The sequence below is a fragment of the Cupressus sempervirens genome, chromosome 6, assembly GCF_028749045.1.
Source record: "Cupressus sempervirens isolate cs-2001-9-10 chromosome 6, ASM2874904v1, whole genome shotgun sequence".
Classification (NCBI taxonomy): Eukaryota; Viridiplantae; Streptophyta; class Pinopsida; order Cupressales; family Cupressaceae; genus Cupressus; species Cupressus sempervirens.
The window spans coordinates 686,414,657-686,427,037 of NC_143123.1; positions in this window are offsets into that span (position 1 = coordinate 686,414,657).

Genomic DNA, 12,381 nt, shown 5'->3' on the forward strand with positions numbered 1-12,381 from the left:
CTATGACACCTCTTGATGCATTTCATGACAACATATGTCCCTAGCGGCCCTATGACCCCTAGGGACCCATTGGGAATGCGTCGAAAGGGGTCACCAGGGGCCCTAGGGACATATGTTGTCATGAAATGCATCGAGAGGAGTCATAGATTAACCTATGACCCCTCTTGACGGATTTTATAACAATATTATATTATTCAATAATATAATACTATATATTTTAATATAATAATAATATATTAGTAGATTATATAACAATAATAATCATATATATTACTATATTATATTTAGTTATAATAATAATAATCATACATATTACAATATATAATAATAATTATAATCATATATAATAATAATAGTTAATAATAATAATCATAATCATATGTAATAATAATAATGCCCACACTTCTTGAAAATAAATTTCCCTCTCAAGTTTCCCTCCAAAATTTCCCTCCAAAATTTTCAATGTGGGTGGTTTCCCTCCCAATTGGAAAATTTAGAGTAATCAGATACTCAATTTCATATCGGGTATCAGATCTGAAATTAGATACCTGATTTGAAATCGAGTATCTAATTAGGCTTGGTATTTACCAAACCTATTTGAACAACCAAAAAAATGTGTTTGAGAAGGGTTTCATTAACACTCAGACTTTGAGTAGCCATTTGACAATGTTATTTTCATCAAAATTGAATAAAATAGAAAGGGTTTTTTTATAACTCTCAAGATTCCATTGATATAATATCTGTCAAATTCTAAGTTTGATAAGTATTTATTAGTTAATTTTCAATGAAGATGATTGTAAAGTGCCGACTGACATACTGATTGAAAAATAGCTATAACTTTCAAATGGTCTAACATTTTTAAAATCCAAAAGTTGTGTCACATTCTATGCTTCGCCTAGTATAAGGGAAAAAAACTGGTTAAGTTTTCAATTAGTTAAGGTGGTCAGACACGAGAGTTTTTTTATTCTGAAAAAGTTTTAGTAGAAAATTCATATTTGATTATTTATTTGCAATAAAAATATCCAAAAATATGTGTCACATATGGGCATGAGTCTACTTTTTATATCTATAATTCTATTAAAAAATATTATCATTTAATTTTGATTAAGGTGGTTAGACATACACCTACCTTTTATTTTCGCTCTAAAATTTTCATAGTACTACATTAAAATCCAAACTTTTGACCAATCAAATCTTTTTTCTCTAGATATGGCCTAGTAGTTTAGAAACTACATTCAATTTCCTACAGATTATTTTCTTACAACTTTTTGATATAAAGTCTAGAACCACTTTAAAATTATTTGTCAAGTTGATATAACCATGACCCTGCACATACTCTGATTAACATGTTAAAATTCAACACATACACATTTTGCATGACAAATTTTGAAATGAATTGTTAAACTTTGTTCAAACCTATAATTAAGAGTGCTATGCATACAAAGGATTCTGAAAGTACAAAAAATAATGAATAAATATTGACATCAAATTATATTAGTTGTCTGAAATATTCTTGTGTGTCCTATGGGCATTAAATAGTCTCATTAAATTAGGGAAATAGAAATAGGAGTAAAGCATTAATTTTGGAGCTAATCACATTCTCCATCACTGAGATCTCTCTCCAATGAATTGGCCAGTGATCCAATAGAAGGGTTTCACTGACTTTAATCTTCAGTCTCAATTTAAGATTTGTCATTGTGTGAGATGATAATTTTAGTCTTTAACTACTTTCTTTGTCTATCAGTCAATTTTAGTTCTAGATTTAGTAAATGAGAGTTGTATAAATTCAAATATCTAGCACCTATTGCAATGTAATTATTCCAAATCAGCCTCTCATGTTTTTCTCCTCTGGTGATTTGATTGTATTGAACTCACCCATTGGGATCATTCTAGCATCTTAATTTTTGATTCACCAGTTTTAGAAGTGATTGAGGTTTATTTAGCAGTTGAATCTTATAGGACTATTGTTTACATTTATAATATAAAAGTTTTCTCAAAACTAATATGAAAATTCAAAATATGTTTGTAGCTATTATTTGCTTGTTGCTCCTAGTCCCTATCATTTTATCTTTAGATAAAGAGATCAACCTTGCAGTTTCTTCAAGGAGAACCTTATTTGAACTATTAGAAGGTGGTTTATTATCAAAATCTCTTATTGAATGTTGAAGTCTCTTATTCGTTTATTGTTGAATTCTCTTATTGGTTTATTGTCAAAGTCTATTATAGATCTGATGTCATTGATTTCATTTAGAATCCGAGACTATATTCATCCTTTTCTCACACAAGCAATGGCTTTGATTGATGGCCATGGGGAGCTTTTGATTAAAAAAGCTCCCTCGTCACTTGTTACAAGAAGCCCAACTTATAGACTATGACTTGCCGTTTAGATCACTTTTCAGGCAACGAAAATAGCACATTGGAATGACAACCGCTACCAAACCATTCCGTAAATTGTGCCAATGAAGTTTCATAGAGACAACTTTGGGGAGCCCTCACATAGCAATTCGGATGCTTCATGGCCCTCCAATAGAAAGGATGCTAATGCCAATATTCAAAATCCAAAAAATGTGTCTTTCTTGAGCACCAACATTGATTATATTGCAGGGTCACTGAGAGCTTTTGTTATCGAATCTCCCATTAGCCACGATAGGTTCATAACAAATTTCTAGAGTGCCAAGTAGCAACCTAATGCTAGATGAGGGCTCACAATTAGATCAACTTCAAAATCACTCAACAGAAATGCTATAGAGTGACAACCACTGCCAAGCCTCTTCTAAAATTGTACTAGTTGAGTGATCAAAGAAGATGATCTAAGAGAGAGTCCATGGGTAGGCATTCATTGGGGGATTCACGCACGTAGCAAATTTCTATAGTAGCTATGTAGCATATTGATGGTAATCAATATCCACTACAACCATTGTATTTTTTTAAAAAAAAAAATCAGTTTGGTCAAAATTTTGACCAACTCTTCAAGGTTTTCCACCAATAATTGGTCAAAATTTTGACCAACCCTTTGGTTGTGACCATGGCATCTTGGTTGTTGGATAGACCAACATTGGTCTAAATTTTGACCAATTCTTCAAATTTTTCTACCAAGCTTTGGTTGAAATGTGAACCAACCCTTTGGTCACGACCATGGCATCCTGGTCATGGGATGGGCCAGACTTGGTCAAAATTTTGACCAATTCTTCAAAGAATTCCACCAAGAGTTGGTTGAAATTTCAACCAACCCTTTGGTCATGACCATGTCATCCTGATCATGGGTTGGACTAGAATTGGTTGAAATTTTGACCGATTCTTGAATGTTTTCCACAAAGAATTGGTCAATTGTTTGACCAATTCTTGAAAGTTTTCCACCAAGAATTGGTCAAAATTTTGACCAATTCTTGAAAGTTTTCCACAAAGATTTCGTCAAAATTTTGACCAACTCTTCAAAGTTTTCCATCAATATTTGGTCAAAATTTTGACCAATAATGACAATTTATGCTCTATAGAAATTGTCATTATTTTTAACCAAAGTGTTGGTTGAAATTTTGACCAATTTGAGGTTTGATAAAATTTTGACGAGAAAAGTTATGACGTACTGCTTGGTTGCACTTTTGACTAACATGGGTCAAAATTTCAACCAAAAATTATCAAAAATTGGGTCAAAATTTACTAGTGAGCCTATAGATGAAAAGGAACTCATTTGGAAGAGTAAAGATAAAAAGGCTGTTGGAATTTACAAGTGGGAAGAATACTTTTGAGAGGGGGTGTGAATCAGAAGTACCAAACTTTAAGCTATAGAACTTTTTAACCAATATCAATTCATGCATAAAACATATCTAATTAACATTAAAGTAAAGGCATGCATGAAAATTGACAACACAATATTTGATCACCCAAAAACCCTCCAAAATGAGAAGGTAAAACTAGGGTGGGGATGACACCCACAACTTATCACTGTAGCAATATGTAACTTGTGAAGGTTACAAAGTTTGACCATCATCAATGGTCTACCCTGTGAGAGGTCTACCCTGTTAAATGCTCTAACACCCTGTTAAAAGTGACCTATCTAAAGGATTTACAAACATTCACTTGGAATGTCACCTTGTTAAAGGATTTACAATATGGCTATTAAACCAACCTATCTTCATAGGATCTTCATTCTCCTAATACAATGGCTAGAAAGTATAGTAAAATGTGTTGACCTGATAACTTACAATCCTCAATTGCCGATTTCAGATCCTTGTTCTATCCAATTTGATCTAATCCTTCTTGATCTAATATGATACTATTCAAAGTGCTAATGCTTTGTTCTGATAATTGATTCTACAATGTTGTCCTTCTCCCAAGTCTTTACATCCCTTTCACTTCCTTCAAAACTTTGCTAGAATTCTCTCATGCATTCCATACCTTCCATACTCTTTCCTTGATTAATAAATTATGGGGTTTTGACCTCCTTAAAAAGGTTTCATGACTTAGGGTTAGGTATGAATCTACAATTGAGATTCATCCATCTTTCCTACTCAAATCTTTCCATTTTTTTGATTGGTTGCATGTTGATTTCATAGGGAATTAAAAAATATTTGATCTTATCTTTGAGATCCTTTGAGATTCATCTTGAGTGGGCTCAAACACAGTTTACATCTAAGTTTGTGAGGGCACAAACTCTTATGTTGATTCTGTGTTACTCGACACATATAGGAATTCTATCTTGCTCGACACGTATAGAAATTTTGTCTTGCTTAGCACATATAGTTCACTTGGCTCCTATATTGGCTTGGCATTCATTTGTCACTCAGCTCCTATACTAGCTTAGTATTCATTAGTCACTTAGCATTTGAAACTTGCTTGACACTGTCTATCTACTCAAAATCTGTTGTAACTCAACACTTGTTGAATTTTTGGCTCAGCACATACTATAACTCAACATTTATATTATACTCAACATCAACTTAGAAAATTTCTTAAGTGTGTTGAAACTCAATTGTCAAAACCAATTTGAGACCAATAATCTCCCCCTTTGACATGAGTGTCAAAAACACTTAACTATACATTATGAATTTGATCTCTTCGAGTATAATATACATCTTTTCAACATATATACAAAACTTTAAAATTGTTCAAAATTTTGTGAAGATAGGTCAAACTTTGTATCTCCTCCTGAGTTGATGTGCCTTTGTTATATCCACAACTTCTCATGCTGGATTTGTCTCATACTGATTATGCTTTGCCTTATCATTTTTCCTTATCTATCATGTTCTATCTGCTCTATTTTTTCTCCCCCTTTCACACATCTTTCCTTGCAGTTATTGTATCCTTTTGTCTTTATTATTTCTCAAAATTTGTCTCCTTATCTCCCCCCTAGTTTTATTTGTTTTCCCCAAAATGTTATCTCCCCCTTTTTGATACTTATGTCAAAGGGGTCTATACATTAACTAAGTATTTAGCCAGAAAGGATTTATTTACCTCCATAACTATCCTGAGAGTAGCATCCCAATTGTCTATTGCAATTTCTAGTGATTTGAGCTGGATGTCTGTCTCTGCTGCAAGGTGAACTAGGCCTTCTAGTGTAGAAAGAATGGGGTCTTTCTTTAAAATATTCTCAGCATAGGCTAGTTCCTTCTGCAAAATTTCCATGTGAGGGTTGATAGAAAATTGTACTTATATCAATTTGGCCTTTATGTTCACCTCATCTGCTATTAACATAGCTGATTCCTTCTATGTGTGAAGTGTAATAGAAAAATGCTTCTCACTTTGAGATGGATCTTTGGGTAGCTGCATGCTTGATGTTTTTAGATTCCTCTCCAAGCTCATTATCCGTTGTCTGGTCTCTTGTGTGAAAATTGATGGATCACATAGCTTTGAGTACAATGATAATATGGTCTCAAGTACTACTTTTACCTTTTCTATCTTTTTGGCTAGCTCTACCTGAGATAGTGCTATTTCACTTGATATTCGTTCATTCATCTTCATTTTGAACTTCCTTTCAAACCATTCTAATAATTTTGCATTAGTGTCTAGGTCTTCATTCTATACTTGGTCCACTATATTGGATAATTGTTCCATAATTGGCTTGGTTTCATCAGGTACTTGCAAGCTAAATACATCTAAAAAGATGTCTTTTATCTCTATCAATGCTTGCCTCTACTTGTACTCATTTTTGAGTATCTCTTGTTTCTTCTTCTTCTCTAGTGCCTCTTGCACTTCCTTTATCTGATCTATATTCATGGTTTTATAGTCCTACCTAGGAATGAATATCTCTTCATCAAGAGTAGGGTCTCCATAGTGAAGTACCCTTGCAACTTTGGTAGAGCTCAAGCCTGGTGCTGAAACTTGAAGTGGTACTACTTTAGTGATTGGATGTTGTGTTTTTCCTATAGGGGTCCCTGTTGTAGGAAAATTTATTAGTGTTTGTATTGCCTCTTGTTCTTTCTCCTTAGGGGTCTCCTCCTCTTCTATTCTACCTTGATCAATTATTATGATCTGAGGTGGTGCACCTTGTCCTTGTGCAATAGGAACCGAGGTATCCTTCTATCCTATTTGATCCTTTTCTTGCTCCTCGACAGTTGTTGTGTTTGGTATTATAGAATCAACCTTTGCAGATGTGTCTACTGTAGCTTTCTCTTGGGGTTGTCCACTTGTAGCTATTGGGATATGAGGTGGTGGTTCTTGTGGATTCACCTTATCCCTTGTGATATCAACTACAACCTTTTGCAATTCTTCCACACTCACCAAGAATGGATTTGTACATAATTGTGATTGTAGAGTAGTTTGGTGAAGGATCTTTTTAAGGTCCTCTACAGTTAGTGGGTTTATGTTCTAACCAAAAGTGTCAAGAACATCTTGTACAATTACTATATATGTAGGTGTGGGAGTTACATGTGGAGGACTTAGTGGTGATAATTGTGTGTCTTTCACACTCTATTCTTGTTGTTTCTCCTCAATAGTTGCCATATCATTTTTCTATGTCTCCTCCTCCATTGTATCATCTTTCTTTTCCTTTTCACCTTCTTCTTCCTTATTATTTTCCTCTTCCTCTTCATTGTTTCTTCCCTTAAAAGGATCTGCCTCTCCTTCTTTGACAATTGTGAGGCCGTAAATCAATTTCCACATTTGAGTGGACTTTTTGACAACATCTTCAATTTTATTCTACAATATACTAAAGGCTCTATACTTGGGTGCAAATTTTCTCCCATGCTTCTTACTTGCCTTGCTAATTTTCCCATTGGTGAGTTTAGGCATTACTCGAGCCAATGTTGACTCTCTTATTTCTTTTTCCATATTGAGGCAATAATGCCACTTATTTTCTATAATAGAATATAACTCCTTAGGCATTGTATTGTCAAGTTCAAGTGGAGTATTCTTGAACTTGGCCATCATAGTGTAAATTGATTCTTCCACTATGTTATGTTCTTCTTTACTTAAATTATTAAAGTCAATGCCTTTTAAGCCTAATAAATCTACATTATCTCTAATGTTATCACAAATATTTTCTAAATCAGATTTAGTGGTGTGACTTACCACTTTGAGTTGGCTATTATCATCAGATTTTGTTCTTTCTTCATTTGATTCAGGAGGTACCACATATTTTCTTCTCTACTTCTTCTAGGCTTGACCTTCCTATTCAATGGCCTTCTTCTTTTTCTTTTCCTACTCCTTAGCCTGCTTTGTTGTGGCTCTTGTGTTGGCCCTTGTGGTAGGCTTTTCTAGGCTAGGATTTGCAACTTTTTTGGGCTTGGCAGCTAGTTTGGTTGTGGCTTTTCTTTTCTTTTGCTGAGGCATGGTAGGTGCTTCTTTGTATTTTTCTTCCTCCTTGACACCTTCTACCTCTTCTGCATCTTCTCCCATACCTTGGGTTAATGCAAGTGGCTCCTAGCCCCATTCTTCTTCTTCTTCTTCATCATCATCATCTTCTTCCTCTACTTCTGTTGTGCCTTCACCAAATTTAGCTTTAAGCTTCTTGACCAATTTTTCTTTTTTCTTCAAGGTTGAAGCATTTTTCAATTCCATGTCCACCTTGGATCTTACAACATCATAAGTGCCAAAGGGTTGGGCACTTTTATGTACAACATAGTAGTGATTGCTACAAATGCCTCATCAATGTTGATTTCATATCCAAGTGGCCTCAGCCATCTTACCCTTGGTACTACTACTTGGATATATGTGAAATCAATGTCCACTAGAAAACACATGTCATTAATGTGGTACTCAACTAATGAAATATATATCCTGAGTCTCTGTTTCATAAACTTCTTGAAGTATTCAAAGTAGCTGGTCATTATGGTCTAAAAATTTGCCCGCATCTGCTCTATATATTCATTGACCTATAATACTATTGACATGTTTTTTTTCCAGCTTATCTTTCCAAAAGAGGGGAATTCATTCTAAACATAGAAAAATGTGCATATCAAAATTGCTCCAAATTTACATTGAGTACCCTTGGACCTTCTTATGGCTCCCAAAATTTCCATAATCTGTTGTAGTTGCAGTTCACCTATATCATAAGTATGATCCTTTTTGACAAGTTTGTAACCAATGTATACTACAATATAGGGAACACTATTGAGTTGGCTTGATTGGTAAAATTTGTGGGATATGACTCTAATATAAAATTCTACAAGAGGATCCTTGATGGTGTTAATTGTCATCCCTCTCTTGTTCCATTTTTCCATAGTGTTCTTTTCTATGGCTTCTTTAGAATCACTCCTTAGGGTTTTAAGCTATTCTAGTATTGGATACCTCATCACCCTATGTATAATTCTCTTGGATATTTTAATGGGTCCATCCTCCAACCAAAGGCTTCCATCATGGATTCAACTCAACACAATTCTGATCCATTCTGTCTTGAACACAGTTGGAAAATCTAGTGCACGGGTTAAGCTCTTCCTCTCAACAATTTTAAATTCCTCCTTCAAAACTCCATTCTCACACAATTTTTCATATTCCTCCTTGATTTCCATATCACCTATTGCACCAATATTGCAATTGTAACATATTCATACATCTTGCGCCATTACAACTTTGGGTGGAATCAGAGATAAAGCTTTGACAAGGTCATTCTTATAAGTTACCTCAAAAATTGGTCTAAATCTTATCTACTTAACTTCAATACTGACTAATTGAACTTCAAATGACTCCTTTTCCTAGGGTTTTCTAGAGCTAGAGGCCATTTCTGCAATCTAGGGTTTTAACACGTAGAAATAGCTTAACTGCGTAGCTCGACACTAGTGTAAATACCTTGAATTGATGAAATGATGTTGATTCTTTGTTTGAATCTTCATAAATGCTTCAATCTCTACTTGGAAACCATTTTTGCACTCTTCTTGCTCTTGCTCTATATTCACGATGATGAAAAATGATAAAAAATACGACCATATACCCTTCATTTCATAGCATTTAATGCTCAGTGCTTATACAGCTATCCACTCAACTTCTTAAGAAATTCTACTTTACTTGGCTTCCATTTTTTTTCCAATACTCTACATATACTGGAGTTTCCCTTACTTGGCTTCAATTGGAATTTCCCTTCACTCGACATCCACTACTAACTCAGCTGCAACTAATCACTCAGCTTCTATTGACTTTGGTAGACAACTCGACATATACTAGGATTTTACTTAGCAACAATGTGAAAATTTTGAAATTTTAACTTTGCATCTTTATTCATCCTGGTCTATCCTTTTTTAGTACTAATTTAATCTTGGAACTGATGTATGATAAAACATTTAAATATCAGTCCCACATACCTTCTTTTGCTTAGTTGGATGAAGTGTGACCACTTGACCTTTTAGGTGAAGTGATCCCTCCATTAGATGTGTTGCCTCCATCTTTCTTCTTCCATTTTTTATTCATTTCTCCTCTGATGTATTCAACAACTACCTTCCTTTTTCCTTTGTTGAACACTCAGAGTTAGGTGCCTTTGACTTTGTTGGGAAATTCTTGCTGATGTGACTAGTCTTCAAACAACTGAAGCATGTAGTTTGGCTCAACCATCTACTAGAGCTTCCACTAAAATGTGTTCTTATTCAATTTTCTAGAATGTGTCCATATTCTTGATAGTAGTGACAACTCTGCCTAGTGTTGTAGTCCCAATTGTACTGATGTCCATGACTATTTGACTTTTCTGGTTGGTTTGGTGTCCACATATGTTTTGATCTACATTCAAAGGCTCTATGTCCATACTTTTTACAATTGTAGCAGTGACCTTCAAATCTTGGTGTCGTGGTGGCTCTAGTCCTGCAATCATGTGCATGGTGTCCTTGCTTGTTGCAGTTGTGACAGTGACGCATGTTTTTGGGTTTGTCATGTTGATTGGTGTTCTTGCTCCTACAAACATTAGAGGTATGCCCCTTTTTACCAAAAAAATGACAAGTGGGTTTTGTGTTCTTACCTTTGTCACTTCTTTCTTCTACAATTTTTTATGACTCCTTTTTCAGTGCTAGTGTATCCTACTCCTAAAGTGTCATTGTTGGATCTTGGTGATTTTAGTAGTTGTTCAAAGTATTTCATAGCTTCATTAGATTTTTTGAAGCTCTTTGCAATTTCCTTCTCTCTTCTCAGGTCATTTTGTAGTTGTTCATTTTGCATCTTCAGTGTGGAGATCTCAATGTCCTTGACATTCAGCTCATGATGTGCATTCATCATTTGGCTTAGGGTGTCTAGCTGCATGTTGGAAATTCTTGCAAGTTCAATTTAATTTTCCTCCAATCTATTAGCAAGGTTTCTCTTCTCTTTTTCTATCATAGCTTTATCATCAATGGCTCTCTTCTTCTATTTAGTCACTTCACAAAGCATCATGGCTTGTGATTCTTGTTCAATCTTAAGAGTTCTGATCTCCTCTTCTTGAGCTCTATTTTTCTCCATCAAGTCTACAATTGCTACATAAAACTCTTTGGAATCTCCAATAGCAAACACTTTTGAAGTATCAATCTCCTTGTACTATGTATCATTCTCTACTATGGCGATTTCTCTTTTTCTCTTTAGGGATTTCCTCAATTCTTCCCTAGCTTCTTCGAGAGAATGTAGAATGAGATATATCTCAATATTTAGATTCTCTATAATCTTCCTAAGCTTTTAGACCTCTATTTATGGATCTTTTCTTCAAGCTCCGAGGCTTCTCCTTGTAAGAAATCTTTCTTTGATACTAATTGTTAGAATTTACAATTGGGAAGAATACTTCGAAGAGTGGGGGGTGTGAATCAAAAGTACCAAACTTTAAGCTATAACACTTTTTAACTAAAATTAATTCATGCATGAAATATATCTAATTAACATGAAAGTAAAGGCATGCATGAAAATAGACAACACAATATTTGATCACCCAAAAACCCTCCAAAATGAGAAGGTAAAACTGGGGTGGGGATGACACCCACAACTTATCACTACAACAATATGTAATTTTTCAAGGTTACAAATTTTGACCATCATCAATGGTTTGCCCTGTGAGAGGATTGCCCTATTAAAAGTGACCTATATAAAGGATTTACAAACATTCACTTGGGATGTCACCTTGTTAAAGGATTTACAATATGGTTGTTAAACCAACCTATCTTCATAGGATTTTCATTCTCCTAATACGATGGCTAGAAAGTATAGTAGAATGTGTTGACTTAATAACTTACAATCCTCAATTGCTAATTTTAGATCCTTGTTTTGTCCAATTTGATCTGATCCTTCTTGATCTAATATGATATTGTTCGAAGTGTTGATGCTCTATTCAGATAACTAATTCAGTAATGCTATCCTTCTCCCCAGTCTTTACACCCCTTTCACTTCCTTCAAAACTTTGCTAGCATTCTCTCATGCATTCCATACCTTCCATACTCTTTCCTTCATTATTGAATTATGGGGTTTCAACCTCCTTAAAAAGGTTTCATGACTTAGGGTTAGGTATGAATCTACGATTGAGATTCATCCATCTTTCCTACTCAAATATTTCCATTTTTTTGATTGGTTGCATGTTGATTTCATAGGGAATTAAAAAATATTCAATCTTATCTTTAAGATCCTTTGAGATTCATCTTGAGTTGGCTCAAAAATGATTTACATCTGAGTTTGTGAGGGAAAAAACTCTTATGCTGATTCTGTGTTACTTAGCACATATATGAATTCTATCTTGCTCGACACCTATAGAAATTTTTTCTTGCTCAACACATATAGTTCACTCAGCTCCTATACTAGCTCGACATTTATTAGTCACTTGGCATCTAAAACTTGCTCGACACTGTCTATCTACTCAAAATTTGTTGTAAACTGGCACCTGTTGAATTTCTGGCTCAACACATACTATAACATGGCATCTATATTATACTTAACATCAACTTAGAAAATTTCTTAAGTGTGTTGACACTCAATTTTCAAAACTAATCTAAGACCAACAAAGGCTTATGCTCTTGT